Source organism: Eptesicus fuscus, chromosome 9 (genome assembly GCF_027574615.1).
Source record: "Eptesicus fuscus isolate TK198812 chromosome 9, DD_ASM_mEF_20220401, whole genome shotgun sequence".
Classification (NCBI taxonomy): domain Eukaryota; kingdom Metazoa; phylum Chordata; class Mammalia; order Chiroptera; family Vespertilionidae; genus Eptesicus; species Eptesicus fuscus.
Genome location: NC_072481.1, coordinates 7,458,776 through 7,471,340, shown reverse-complemented (window position 1 = coordinate 7,471,340; position 12,565 = coordinate 7,458,776). Strand labels below are relative to the sequence as shown.

Here is a 12,565-nt window from a genome sequence, read left to right as displayed (position 1 = left end):
AACAGAAACTAGAACCTGAGAGTCCCGATTCACACTAAGGTATGCTTGGTGTCACTCACAAAGCCAAATATTGCAATTACAGGTTTGGAAACTGCTCCATTTCCTTACATCAGTACATTTTTTCTGGGTACTTGGTTTCTGTTCTATATGTAATCAAATTAAAATAAAAAACAAACCTATAATCAAAAATAACCTGAATGAGGTTTGACAAAGGGGCGAGAGGACTAGCTGGTTTCTACTGTGCGAGCTGGTGTGGCAGAGCCCACTGGGAGCCTGGTAAGTACACGTGTGCACTTACCATCAGGTTCCTGAAGGGTCCTACACAGAGGCTACTGCCAGCTGCGTGCTCCACTTGCTCTAAACAAGAAAGATATAGGAATGAAACACAAGGAAAGTGAAATGGAAACAATGACAAAGAACATAATGAAGCACAGGACAAAACTGTATGCTTATATATAAGGAAAAGAAATATACACACAAAGATGAAGAAAACGAAATGAAACAGAAGGAAAACAGCAGTTGTCTACTGCAAGGTTCTCACCAAAAAACAAAAATAAAAATAACCTTTGTGTTCTTAGTCAGGGATGGGATGTGGTATACTTACACATAGTGTAAAACTGATGTTCTTACCACTTAAGCATCACTCGGCTATTTAAGACCAGAAAGTCCCAATCCATGCCTCTCATTTCAGAGACACCCAAGGACCAGAGATGTGCAGTCATCTGCCCCAGGCCACAGAACTAAATTAGCTCGAGTCAGAATTAAAACCCATGAATGATGATGCTAAAAGTGCTCCTTCTAGTACATTTATTTCTTAAGACTAAAAATGTCATGATAAGGATACCTTATTGTTTAGAAAGCACTTTACAACCATTACTTCACTCAGTTTCAAGGGCAAATGGAAGTGGTATAAAGACTTCTACTGCAAAGTGGGATGCAGATATTTTTCCATTTCAATTTTATCTTATGCCAGAAACAAGTATCATTCAACAGCACAGAACACCAATCTGAGCAAATACGATTAACCATTAAGTAATATCAATAGAACTGGATTTTCTAGTGAAATAGTTGCCCTGGAGGGAGACCCGACAGCTATGATGGGGCTTTAAGGACAAGTGAAGCATTGTACTGCTGGCGCTCGGATGCGAGGTGCAAAGCCAAAACTGCCTCAAGTGCCACGTGATTAAGTTCTGGACTATGTTGCACTCTCCCAATAAAGTGAATAAACACTAGGAAAATCTAGGGAATAATGTTTTTCTTTTAAAATGTTCAGGCATCAGAGAGAATGCAAAATTCTAGAAGGATGGCATAAGGTACATTTAAAAAATTATTACAATAGCGAGGCTCCTGCATTCAGTGATTTAAAGGAATTACATGTAGAACCATATGTAACACTACATGCGCTGCCTCCTCACTGGGAACTACTCAACTATGAAGTATAACATCAGAATTCAGTCTCAGCAGGTCTATCTGATCTTTGGGGAGCTCACCATCTTACTCGGATGCACAGCTGACTGCCAAACCGGGAGAAACCCCATCAGTGAGAGCCATGCAAGATCATGGAGGAAATGAATGGGCTGCCCTGAACAGGGACCGACACCAACTCTCCAAAGGGGGGGTGTGCGTGAGCTCCCAGTTCCCCACCACTCCATCCGGACTCTCCACTCCCCACGGTTACCTCTGCTCTCAAAATTACAAAACCCAACATTTCTTCCCTTATTAGCCCCAAGTTGCTCCTTCACCTTTGGCGTTTGATGGTCCTACCATTTTTTTTTGGGGGGGGGGGGGAGTTAAGGTGGAGAGGGAGGGTCTTTCATTCTTCAGATTACTCTCCGCAGCCCTATGACACTATCATCTGCAAACTCCCGCTTTCACAACCAGTCTGTCATAAAATCTTCCTCTTCTTGTGCCCCAAATGAGAGGGTCACTCAGAGGAAGTGGAAGATCGGAAGCATGTCCTCACATGAGATTGAAGAGAGGCTCCAACCCAGGACTCTGCTAAACTGAGGTTCCAGACCGTAGAGAACAGAAGAGAGACAAATGACAGAATTAAGGGGCTACATTAAAAGGTGGGAGAGTCCTGGCCCACGTGGCTCAGTGGTCAGAGTGTCGGCCTGCACACCAAAGACACTCAGGTTCAATTCCTGATCAAGGGCATGCACCAGCCCCAGTCAGGGCAATGGCAGGAGGCAACCAATTGATGTGTCTCTCTCATATCAACGTTTCGCTCTCTCTTTCCCTCCCTCCCTTCCACTCTCTCTCTTAAAAGAAAAAAAAAAAATCAATGGAAAAAGTATCCTTGGGTGAGGAGTAACAAAAAAAAGAGAGAGCAAATTAACAGTGCCATCTGCATCTCGGGCAAGTTTGAGAAATTCATCCTAAATAAAGACATCATACATCTTTTTAAAATTTTTGAAAGGCAAGGGTTGTGATTTTCGTGAAAGTAGGCCAGTGTGGCACTGATATCAGCACTGGGGATATCTGGTTCCCAGAGGTAAGTCAGAATTCTGAAAGCAAATGAAAACTGAACAGGGGTAGTGGGAGGGATGAAGGTCATATTAAATAAACTTTATAGGATTAAAGAAAGAAAAAAAACAAGCTCTCTAAAAGATCAGGTAGCAAGGAAGGAGAATCTACGGATAATAGCAAAGTTGTTAGCTTAACGAATGGCCAAAACGATGTTATGTGTGAGGTGGTCAAGGGTGGTCAGAGCACGGCCTCAGCTGTGCTTTACTCTGGTGGTAGTTTAACATTCTGCAGCTGGAGTGATGAGTGGAGAGAAGCTGGACACATATATAAAACTAAACTTTCCACAAGGAAATAACAAACAGTCCATTTCAATTATTTCAATATCCTTAGTGTATGCTAAAAAAAAAAAAAAGGAAGTCATCAAAAGCCACTGACAGGATGATCAGGCAACCTGGTGCCTCTAGAGCTATGAGAACCAGACATCAGAAACTGTCACCATAAAGGCCAAAGGTTACACAGGGGGATGTGTTATCAGCTGATCAGAAGTGGCCCTTACAAATGGCCAAGGTGAGATCAGTGGGTTAACAAGCGACTTGGGGCCTTAGCCCATCAGTCCGTGTGTTTGAAAGGGAGACATTTGAAGCAATAAGATGCTGTAACAGTTGGTTTTTATGAACGTAATACGCTATACATTTTCTATAGATTTCTTTTACACATAAAGTAACTCTGAAATGTACGTGATGGTAAGAAATTCTGTTAAGCTCCCTGGGCATAATTTCAAATCTTTTTTGTAAACTCGCCAAGAGCTGCCTGTAACCTGGAGGCAAATTATAAAAATAAAACCTCTCTCGTTTTAAGTTGGTCATGGTATTAAATCAGGACTCTAGACTTTGCTTCCAACAGAAACAATGGAAAAGTTCTGGATATTTCGGAGCTGCAGATCACAGTATAAATTCCTGGAATGCTTGCGTCCCGCCAGCGGGGTGCGCCGCCTTTGCAGTCATGGCTCCTCCAAATGTCAGGCTGATGGGAAAACAGCAAAGAGCACATCTGAAGGGACCTTTAATTTCTCTAAAAAAGGTTTTTAGTGGCTCTGACTGGATAATTCCAAATACTAGAAATAAACTTTTGTAAATTCAAATTAGGAAGGCATTAAATTTCCTTATACTCTTCGGAACCTCAGAAAATATTGTGGCATAAACAAAATTATTTTAGAGACTAATTAAATACCTCTGAAACTTAAAACTGTTATTCTGTTCTAATTTAAAATTATTTTCATTTCTAGCGTTCTTCTTGTGGATTTTCAGGAGCCTTTATTTTACAGGGAAATAATATATACCTAAAGTCTGAAACCTCACATATAAAAAGTGAATTGGCAAATACAAAGTACAGAACTTAATTCAAGCTCAGGTATTAGTCCCCTGTGGCCAAACAAACCAGGACTGGGAGCTAAGCGGAGAAAAGTGCCTGGCAACCCCCTAAAACAGAGGGGACAGCCACACCCTAAAGAACTGTCTCAGCTAAAAGGAAAAGGCGTTTCCCTCTGAGTCCATGATAAGTTTTATAATACTATATCCTGATGAATTAACTACAAAACTTAATTTTAAAATATTTCCAGGAAGTAAAAACTGGATATAAGTCTGAGTCAAGAAGCAATTATAGCACTTAGAATTCAATCTTTACATGTTTATAGAAATTTTAATAGGAACAATGGTCAAATCACTCAATAAAATCAGTCTACTGTTTGTCCATCAACGTCAACTGAGCTGATCTACCTTAAGATGTTGACAGGTGTCTCTCATTGATGTGATTACTGATGAGGGTACAATACCTGTTTTCCTATCTGTTTGCATTTTCTAATTTTTCTAGGTAAACATTTGCTTACGTTATGCAGAAAGATAAATGAAAGATTTTTCTTAAAAATACCTACAAAAGCAAAATTAGCGAGGCAATTGAAAATGTTTTCTTTGGTTGAGATTAATATATGTAATTTTATAAAATACAGTTTGGAAAAGGCCTCCACCTTCTCCTTTGCCTGCACAGTAAAAGGTCTGGCTAAAGTGTCTCTGTTTTCCAACTCTCACCTGTACACCCCAGTGTAAGTGTCCAGAAAAGAAGCATTATCCCCAGAAACACCAAATCCACAGACACAGTTATAAAGATTTAAGAGGGATTTAAAATATCCATAACAGACATTAAATCGTCAAAACTGCTTAAGCATTCAAATTACCACTGATGGTTTTTGGTGTACATCCTTCAACTCTTTTTCCCTATGCATCACATTACTCCAAACAAAAAATTAATTGGTCTTCCTGTGAACAGCCACATGCCTCTTCTCTCCTGGTTTCACTGTGTGTGTTTGGTTATTATAGCCAGCATTATTTAAATCAGAAATCTAATTTAAACAATCATACTGAGTGCCTCGCAGATCAATGCTTTGGCAGAGGACTGTGAGCACAATACTAACTTTTATTTTGCTTCTCCTAAAGTGCAAAAATTAGACAATGGCACTTGAATAATCCTCATTGGTAGTGGTTTAAGAAATTCATTTATAGCCCTGGCCAGTGTGGCTAAATGGTAAGAGTGTCGGCCCATGTACCAAAGGAGATCGGGTTCAATTCCCAGTCAAGGACACATATCTGGGTTGCAGGTTCAATCCCCCGGCCAGGTCTGGGCTCCTGCGGGAGGCAACCAATCAATGTGTCTCTTTCACATCAATGTTTCTTTCTCACTTCCCTCCCCCTCTTCCTTCTACACTCTCTCTCTAAAAATCAATGGGAAAAATATCCTTGGGTGAGGATTAAGAAAAATAAATAAAAAAGAAGAAGAAATTCGTTTATAAAAATAAGAGAATTTATTAGAGATTCGAAACTCCCTATCCTAAGCATGTCAAACTCGTGGCCCCAGGCCGCATGCCTCGTTCACTATTATTTGGCCCGTGTTAGCCTTTGAGTTTGACATGGTTGCCCTATCCCTTGAATCTACCATGAAATGACACACTTTCATTCCAGGATAACTTTTAAGACTCTTCATGACTATTGCTAAGTGACCTCATTGCCTTCTGTCCAAGCCCCAGCTGTCCTCCAGTGCCTTTCTGGCCTGCAGATGTGCTTCTATCCAACCTCATGGGCTGAGGCATCCCTCGCTGCTCCAGCAGGGCTTGGCCTGCTCTAGGCTGACGCATGCACGCTGGCTAGCATAAATTCACCCACTCCGACAACTCCAAACTGCCAAGGCCTCTTTCAGACTCAAGAAACAGAGAAGGAACTAAAATGTATTCTCATACAGTAATTACTTTTAAATCATAAATTACATTTAAATTCACTTCCAGATTTTTTTATTGATGTCCACCTAAAAACAAACCTACTAGCCTATTTAACAACACATCTATTCTCTGATGTACTAGCTTGTATCAAACTACAGAATCACTCAAATTTAGCCCAAGCTCACCGTGGCTGGTTTTGCTCAGTGTTAGAGCACTGGTCCAGGGACGGACGCGAGGGTCTCAGGTTTGATTCCCGGTCAAGGATACGTGCCTGGGTTGCAGGTTCCATCCTGGCCCCAGTCAAGGAGTGTGGGGGAGGCAACCATTCGATATGTCTCTCTCACATGGCTGTTTCTTTCCCTTCCTCCTTCCCTCTCTCTCTAAAAAGCAATGGAAAAAAAATATCCTTGGGTAAGGATACAAAAAAATTTTTTAGCTCAAATTCACTATTTTTTTAGATTAAAAATTTTTCCTCTAGATCAAGCATGTCAAACATGTGGCCCTCCGGCGGCAAATGTGACATAGTTGCTCTACATGCTTTGTAAAGTTTCTGGAAGAATGGTGAAGTAGAAGTATTTTGATAATTTTTCTTGAGTGCTTATTATCTACAAGGCCCTTTGTTGAGAGCTACAGGGAATTTATGTATTTTACTACAAAGAAGTCTGCACTGGTGGAATTTAAAATTGAAGTTTTATATCTAACTTTGTACAAAACAAGCCCCTTTGAGGAAAGGCCCCACTAATGTCAACGAGAAGCAAATTCTGAGTAGAAAAAATATTCCAGAGAATCTATATTTCATTAAAACAAAATTTTTAAGGGAAGGGAAGGAAGGAGGGAAGAAGAAAGCAGGCCGGTGGGTAGAGGGAGGGAGGGAGACAGAGTGATGGCTGGGAAGAGAGCTGGGTGATGTACACAGCCATGCAGCCGGTCCAGCAGGGTGCTCAGAGTCACTGAGGGAGCTCAACCTGTGGCCCTCCTCAGAGCACAGCTTGGACCTCCAACTTTTCCAACAGGCTCCGGCGCTGAGGTCACAGCCTTTCAGAAACACTAAGTCTCACTCTGCAAGTCTCCAAGGACTACCCCACACGGTCCTGTGTTGATGGTTCTCTTGTTCAATATGGGGATACAAGAAGGCCCCCAGGGAGGAAGGACTCACAAAGGACTGGGGTTTGAAACACAGCTGTCTCCTAGGCCAGTGCCCATGATGGGAGGGTCTCTCTCTCAATCTAGTCACTCATTTCACCTGCTCCCAAACGGTTCCTGTGTGACCCGTGTTCCCTGCAAAGAGCTGACTCCAATGAAAGTGAGACAATCCTGGGCTTCCTGGACTGGCTCCTCTCCCTCTCCACTGTGGGTGCCACTCTCAATAATGTCGGTCCTCAAAGGACAGAAGCCCACAAAACTGAAATCACAGAACTGAAACTGTCCTGTGCAGTCTTGGGCCATGCCTGGATTAATGAGAAATAATCCTGCTCACGGCAGATGGGACCAATGATACACACTGGTGATAACTACCTGCTTCTGTCCAGGGGAGGAGAAAAATGAGATGATGTGCATAGGAATTTTGCAGAGTGCCTGACACAGGCTCAATAAATGGAATCAATTGTCAGGATTAGCCACAGCAGATTCTGCTAAATAAATTACAGAAACGCCACGCCTACAAGCCTGATTGTCAGCATATGTTCCTTCTTATGAAGACAATGGCATTCTGCTTCCACTAACAACTCCAAATTCATCCATTTTTTTGTTCATTTGTTCTACATCAGTTCACATGATCCCACCCAGATATCATAAGGAAATGTACAAGCCAACGAGGGCAGTTTAACTGAGAGGTGAGAATGCTGGCAAACACCCTGTCCCCATCAATATACACTAATGCTCTGACAGCAAAAGCTGTAAATATTCTTTAAGTCTGTAATCCACTGATTTTATTGCTGTCTTTGCTTAATTTTTAAAATTAAATACACGAGTTCATACTTTAATGGTTCCTAACGTTCAAAGGAAGAAACCTGAGGCCCCTTTGAAAACCAGGTAACACCTAAGGCTCCATCCCAGATAGTCACACATAGACATGAACACTAAGTATGAGGGTTCAGGGACCTTCTATGCTATTACAAGTCAAGTTGTGAGTTCACATGAAAGGGAGTGTGTGATCCCTGGGAGGAAAAAAAAAACAGAAACAAAAAAAAAAAAACCCTGACAGCTCAGATTGCTCAATAGAATGTTGCACAGGTAATCAGGACATTTGTTTCCTTAAAACTGACATTGTCAACTTAATTAGTAACTTCTCCTAAGAAAATGGCTCTTTCACACTTTTTTCCTGATTCACATCCAGAAGAATGTGAGCTGACAGACTTCCTCATCTATCACATAGAGCACTGAAATCGCTGCCACACAGGGATTTTCAAGACTGTCTGATAATTTAACATCTAAGAAAATGTATCCAAAGTTTACCTAAAATGTCACGTGCCTAAAACGTGGTAATAACAGTCAAACAGAGCCACTTCAAAATGGTTTGGACCACACCAAGGTAAGACCGAAGAACAGGAAAAAAATAGAAAAAACACACCTTCATTTGGGCAGCAAGCGAACAGTGAAACATGAGTTCCCTATCTCCAACCTGTAACCACCAGTGTCCTAGTTTGGGTAACTAGTGAAAGAGGACAGCTTTTAAGAAAGAAGCAGGTCTCTAGCATCTGAGGAATTCTCTAGTACCTTTATGTGTATCTAGTTGCAGCTCAAAAGCAGCTCTGTACTTCTACCTAATTTGCAATCTACTTCATTCATTAATTTGCAATCTACTCCATGTCACCAAAGCAAACTACATGTTTAAAGGACATGCTGAAACTGTTTATTTTTTTAAATCCAGAGTGCCTTGATAAGCTAATGGACAGGCTGAGTTACCACAAAGCTAATTTTGCTGGTGCCCACCAATGACAATGGAACAGACCAAGGTCGCTGTGCCACGCATGTTCCTAGGAGGCTCTTGCTCAAGGCTCACAGCAACTCTACAGGTAGGTCTTATCCCCATTTCACAGACAGGTAAGCTGAAGATCAAAACACGTAGAGTAACCTGTCCGAAGTCACACTGCTACTGATTGGTGTGAATGTGAACTGGGATGTGAATCTGGCCTTGTAATTCCAGCATGCCACGGTATTCGGTATAGCTGGGTCAGCAATTTTTCCCTTCTCTCCTCCACCCAACACGCACACACATTTCAGGATTCCTTTTAAACAGCTATCCCTTTGCAAAGTACTAATCAGGTTATCTTTAATACAGAAGCAGTAGTGAAGCCCCAGTATACTTCCACCCACTAAACAACTCTTTTGGTAGCTGTTTACTTGTTTTTATAATGTGCTTGAGCATAAAAACTGAAGTTGGGGTTGAAGGCATTAACGCAGTCATTAACTATGAAAACAGTTTACCAATTCCTCTTACTTTTTGACAGTCGTCCATGAGGTTTAGAGGACCCTGTCTCTCAAAAACTGAAGAGAGTCAGAAATAGTTGGTTAAGTATCATCTTTTCTTTTGATTTAATGTTTTCTACACTCTACTACAACCATGAATTTAATTTACTTTGGCATACAGACAGTGATTTACATTATTTTCTATCCTGAATTTACCATTTTGATAGAAACAAAACTGCAAATAGATACTTATTAAACTTAACACTCAAATTTGCTCATTATCAAATAATCCTATGATTATACCTAGTAAGGAAAAGATACCTCCTGTGGTAATACTTTTAAAAGCTAGTAAAATTTCTTAAAACAAGCAAATTTGGAATCTTAAGCCCTTGTTCAAAATTCCAACCAAGAAAGAGTGAGATAGCCACTCCTTTTTATTACTTGTTTTGGATACCAGTAAGAAGGAAATTGTAATTTAATGTGTTAATCCTACAAAAATTACAATCCAAAATGTGTAAATAGACAAGATTGTTCCACGTATAAAAAAAATCAAAACTGCAACTAACTAGGTCGCTCTGTCTACACTGTAAACCTAGTAGAAATGAAAAGAAGACGTAGGTCTCCACTGATCCCAAGTTCACATGCTCACAGAGAAGATACCAAGACAGGAGGTGGAGGCAGGGAAGCCCTAGGCCCTCACAGGGACCTCGGACATTCTGCTTGGAGCCAGTAGTTACTGTATTCCATGGAGAAACAGGTCCTGATAATCTCACATATTAAAAACAAAAAACACAGCCAATAGACCAGAGAGCCATATTTTACCCCTCAAATTGGCAAGAGAATGAAAACTGACCGGAAGAAGCCAAACAGTGGAAAGAATAACAAAAGGCACAAAAATCACCTTGTTGCCCATTCTAAACTGTATTGCAACTTCAAACACTGCACATATTCCATTTAGAAGTTCTAAACATGGGTGAACAAACCAGTTTGCCTTCATTTTTGTGGCATGTGATGTCTTAGGAAACCTACAAAAGACTACATCAAGAGTTAGGATTCTAAATACAAGAGGAAACGACTGTTTATCACTGTAGCTTCACAGAAATAAAGAAAGAGGGGACTTTAACCTAAGCTGTATTTATTGCTTTTCTTTTTAACCAAAGCGAAGATAATCCTCTGCAAATGTATGTAAACTAGCACAGGAGAGCTTATTCATGAAGGGCAAAATTAGGTTTGGGTTATAAACTAATAAAAACATATAAAAGTCAAAATTTTGAAAGTATCAAATTAGCAAGGATTTTAGATGTCATAATCTTATTTTAGAAACTGACATTTGTATATACCACACACACACAATATCATTTTATCATTAGAATAAATCCCTTGCCTCTAAAACTATTCAAATATTCTCTGTATATTAAAAATAAATGTGTTAACCAATAGAGAGCATTTAAAATAACTATACAACATTTACCGCATTAAAACTTCAATAAAACATATTTTAAATTTCAGGGTCAGGTCATCACAGAAATGGGAAGAGGAAAGTGCTATAACAAATGCTACAAACACTGAAAATTTTCTAGTCTCTTACCCATAATCCCACAAGACTTTTTCTTAATATATGCACTGAGCTTTAACCTTTTAAAGTTACTGCTTCATAATCTTTAGAGAAAAGGGTAGAACAAAAAGGAAAATACTTAAGAAATTTGAAAAATGAAAATTCAGATTACTAAGCATGTGTCTGAGGCATGGGGGAAAGGGTGTGTTATTAAGGACTTATTAAATCTTTAAGGAACAACTGAATCAAGTCCTCTAGTAAAAGTTGCAGATAGAAAAGGCCGTTTTACATTTTGTTACAAATTCAAGAAGTTTTTAAAACTTTATAAACACATACAAGTTCTATAGACTCTGTGGTGAAATGAATACAATTAAGAAAGCAAACCCTGCCCCTCATTAGGAAAATTCAAGAGTGCACATGGACAGGTTAGGGCAACTCCTCTCTCATTCTTGCTTCCTTTCATGCTTTTTTCAGGAATGAGTCAAGTCACTAGCATAGGCACAGCTTTATCAGCAAACAAAACCTTTGAAGAAGGTACTGCTTCAAATGAGATCCTCTTGGAAAAGTAAAAAATAAAAAGCTACCCCCCAAATAAGCATTTGACAAAACAAACAAAATCCCTAATTTTTACTGAAGACAGTGAAAGAAACCAATAACAAGCGTGATTTAACTCAATGATATTCACAAATCAGAATTGCACTTATAGTTTCTAGATTTAATTTTTAGTGTATGTTAATTAAAACATGTTCACGATCCATAAAACTCAGCTTATAAAAACATTTACAATTATATTTTACTCAGTCATTCTTAGTATTTGGCCAGTCATTCTCAACGAAAAACACAGGCACAGAGGAGGAAGCTCCACACCATGGGGTTCTTAAAATCACCGGTGAGACCACCGAGGCAGCTCTGCCACCACAACTGCCGAGGGAGTCAGGCAAAGGCAACGTCTCCCTCTGCTCTTGTTTTCTCAACTGATTTCAAAAACAATATAAAACTTAAGAGAAATGAAATATTCAGAAGCTCGAGCAGACAAATATGTTAAAAAACACTTAGACAGCCCGGCTGCTGTGGCTCAGTGGTTGAGTGTCAACCCATGAACCAAGAGGCCACTGGTTCAATTCCCGGTCAGGGCATGTGCCCAGGTTGCGGGCTCCATCCCCATTAGGGGGCATGCAGAAGGCAGGGGATGGATGACGTGTCTCTCTCACTGATGTTTCTGTCTCTTTATCCCTCTCCCTTTCTCTCTTTCTAAAAATCAATTTAAAAAAAACATTTTTTTTAAAAAGAATAAAAAAACACTTAACAAGAGCTAGCAAGGAATAAAATGTACTCTGTCAGTGTTTTAAAAAACTGTTTTAGGTGATCAAAGGAATACAATAAATCTATTCAGTCCATAAACCCCCACAAGAAGAATAGCTGAAGGCACTAGTTCTCACCATAACTTAGCTTTCCAATACCAAAGACTTCACCTAATCATACTATATTACCTTATTATTTAGGATTAAAGTGAGCCATTCAAACTAAGTAGTGAAAATTCATCTTGACTAATTGGCAAAGCCTTATAAAACACTGCTTCTTACTCAGTGTAACTGTTCTACTTAGAAACATTATTAATAAAAACTGGATTTAGGTAAGGCCAAGTAATTTAAATAGCTGGGCGAACTTGGGCAAACCACGTGACCCCTCTGGGTCTCGGTTTCCTCATCTACAGAGGGCAATGATCAAAATGATCACTGCTTTGCGGGGCCATTGGAAGGATCAGCAATGAGGTAGATACTCCTGGGCTTACGATGGGGTCACACCCTGATAAACCCATTATAAACTGAAAATACCGTAGTCGAAAATGCATTTAACCTGCTGACCAC

At 39.9% G+C, this 12,565-nt stretch overlaps 1 protein-coding gene across 4 annotated transcripts in view; it reads right to left on the bottom strand.

The window, feature by feature from the left end:
* PRDM2 (PR/SET domain 2) overlaps positions 1-12,565 on the bottom strand; it is a 109,822-nt gene that overhangs the window by 38,263 nt on the left and 58,994 nt on the right. For 2 of the 4 annotated variants that reach the window (XM_054721208.1, XM_054721207.1), the window contains exon 2: positions 299-357. The exons of 1 other annotated variant lie outside the window; for it this stretch is intronic. The gene's annotated coding sequence lies outside the window, so the exon portion shown is untranslated. Of the gene's footprint in view, positions 1-298; positions 358-5,919; positions 6,099-12,565 lie in introns of those variants that run through there. One more of the 4 variants, XM_054721209.1, reaches the window with a different exon arrangement.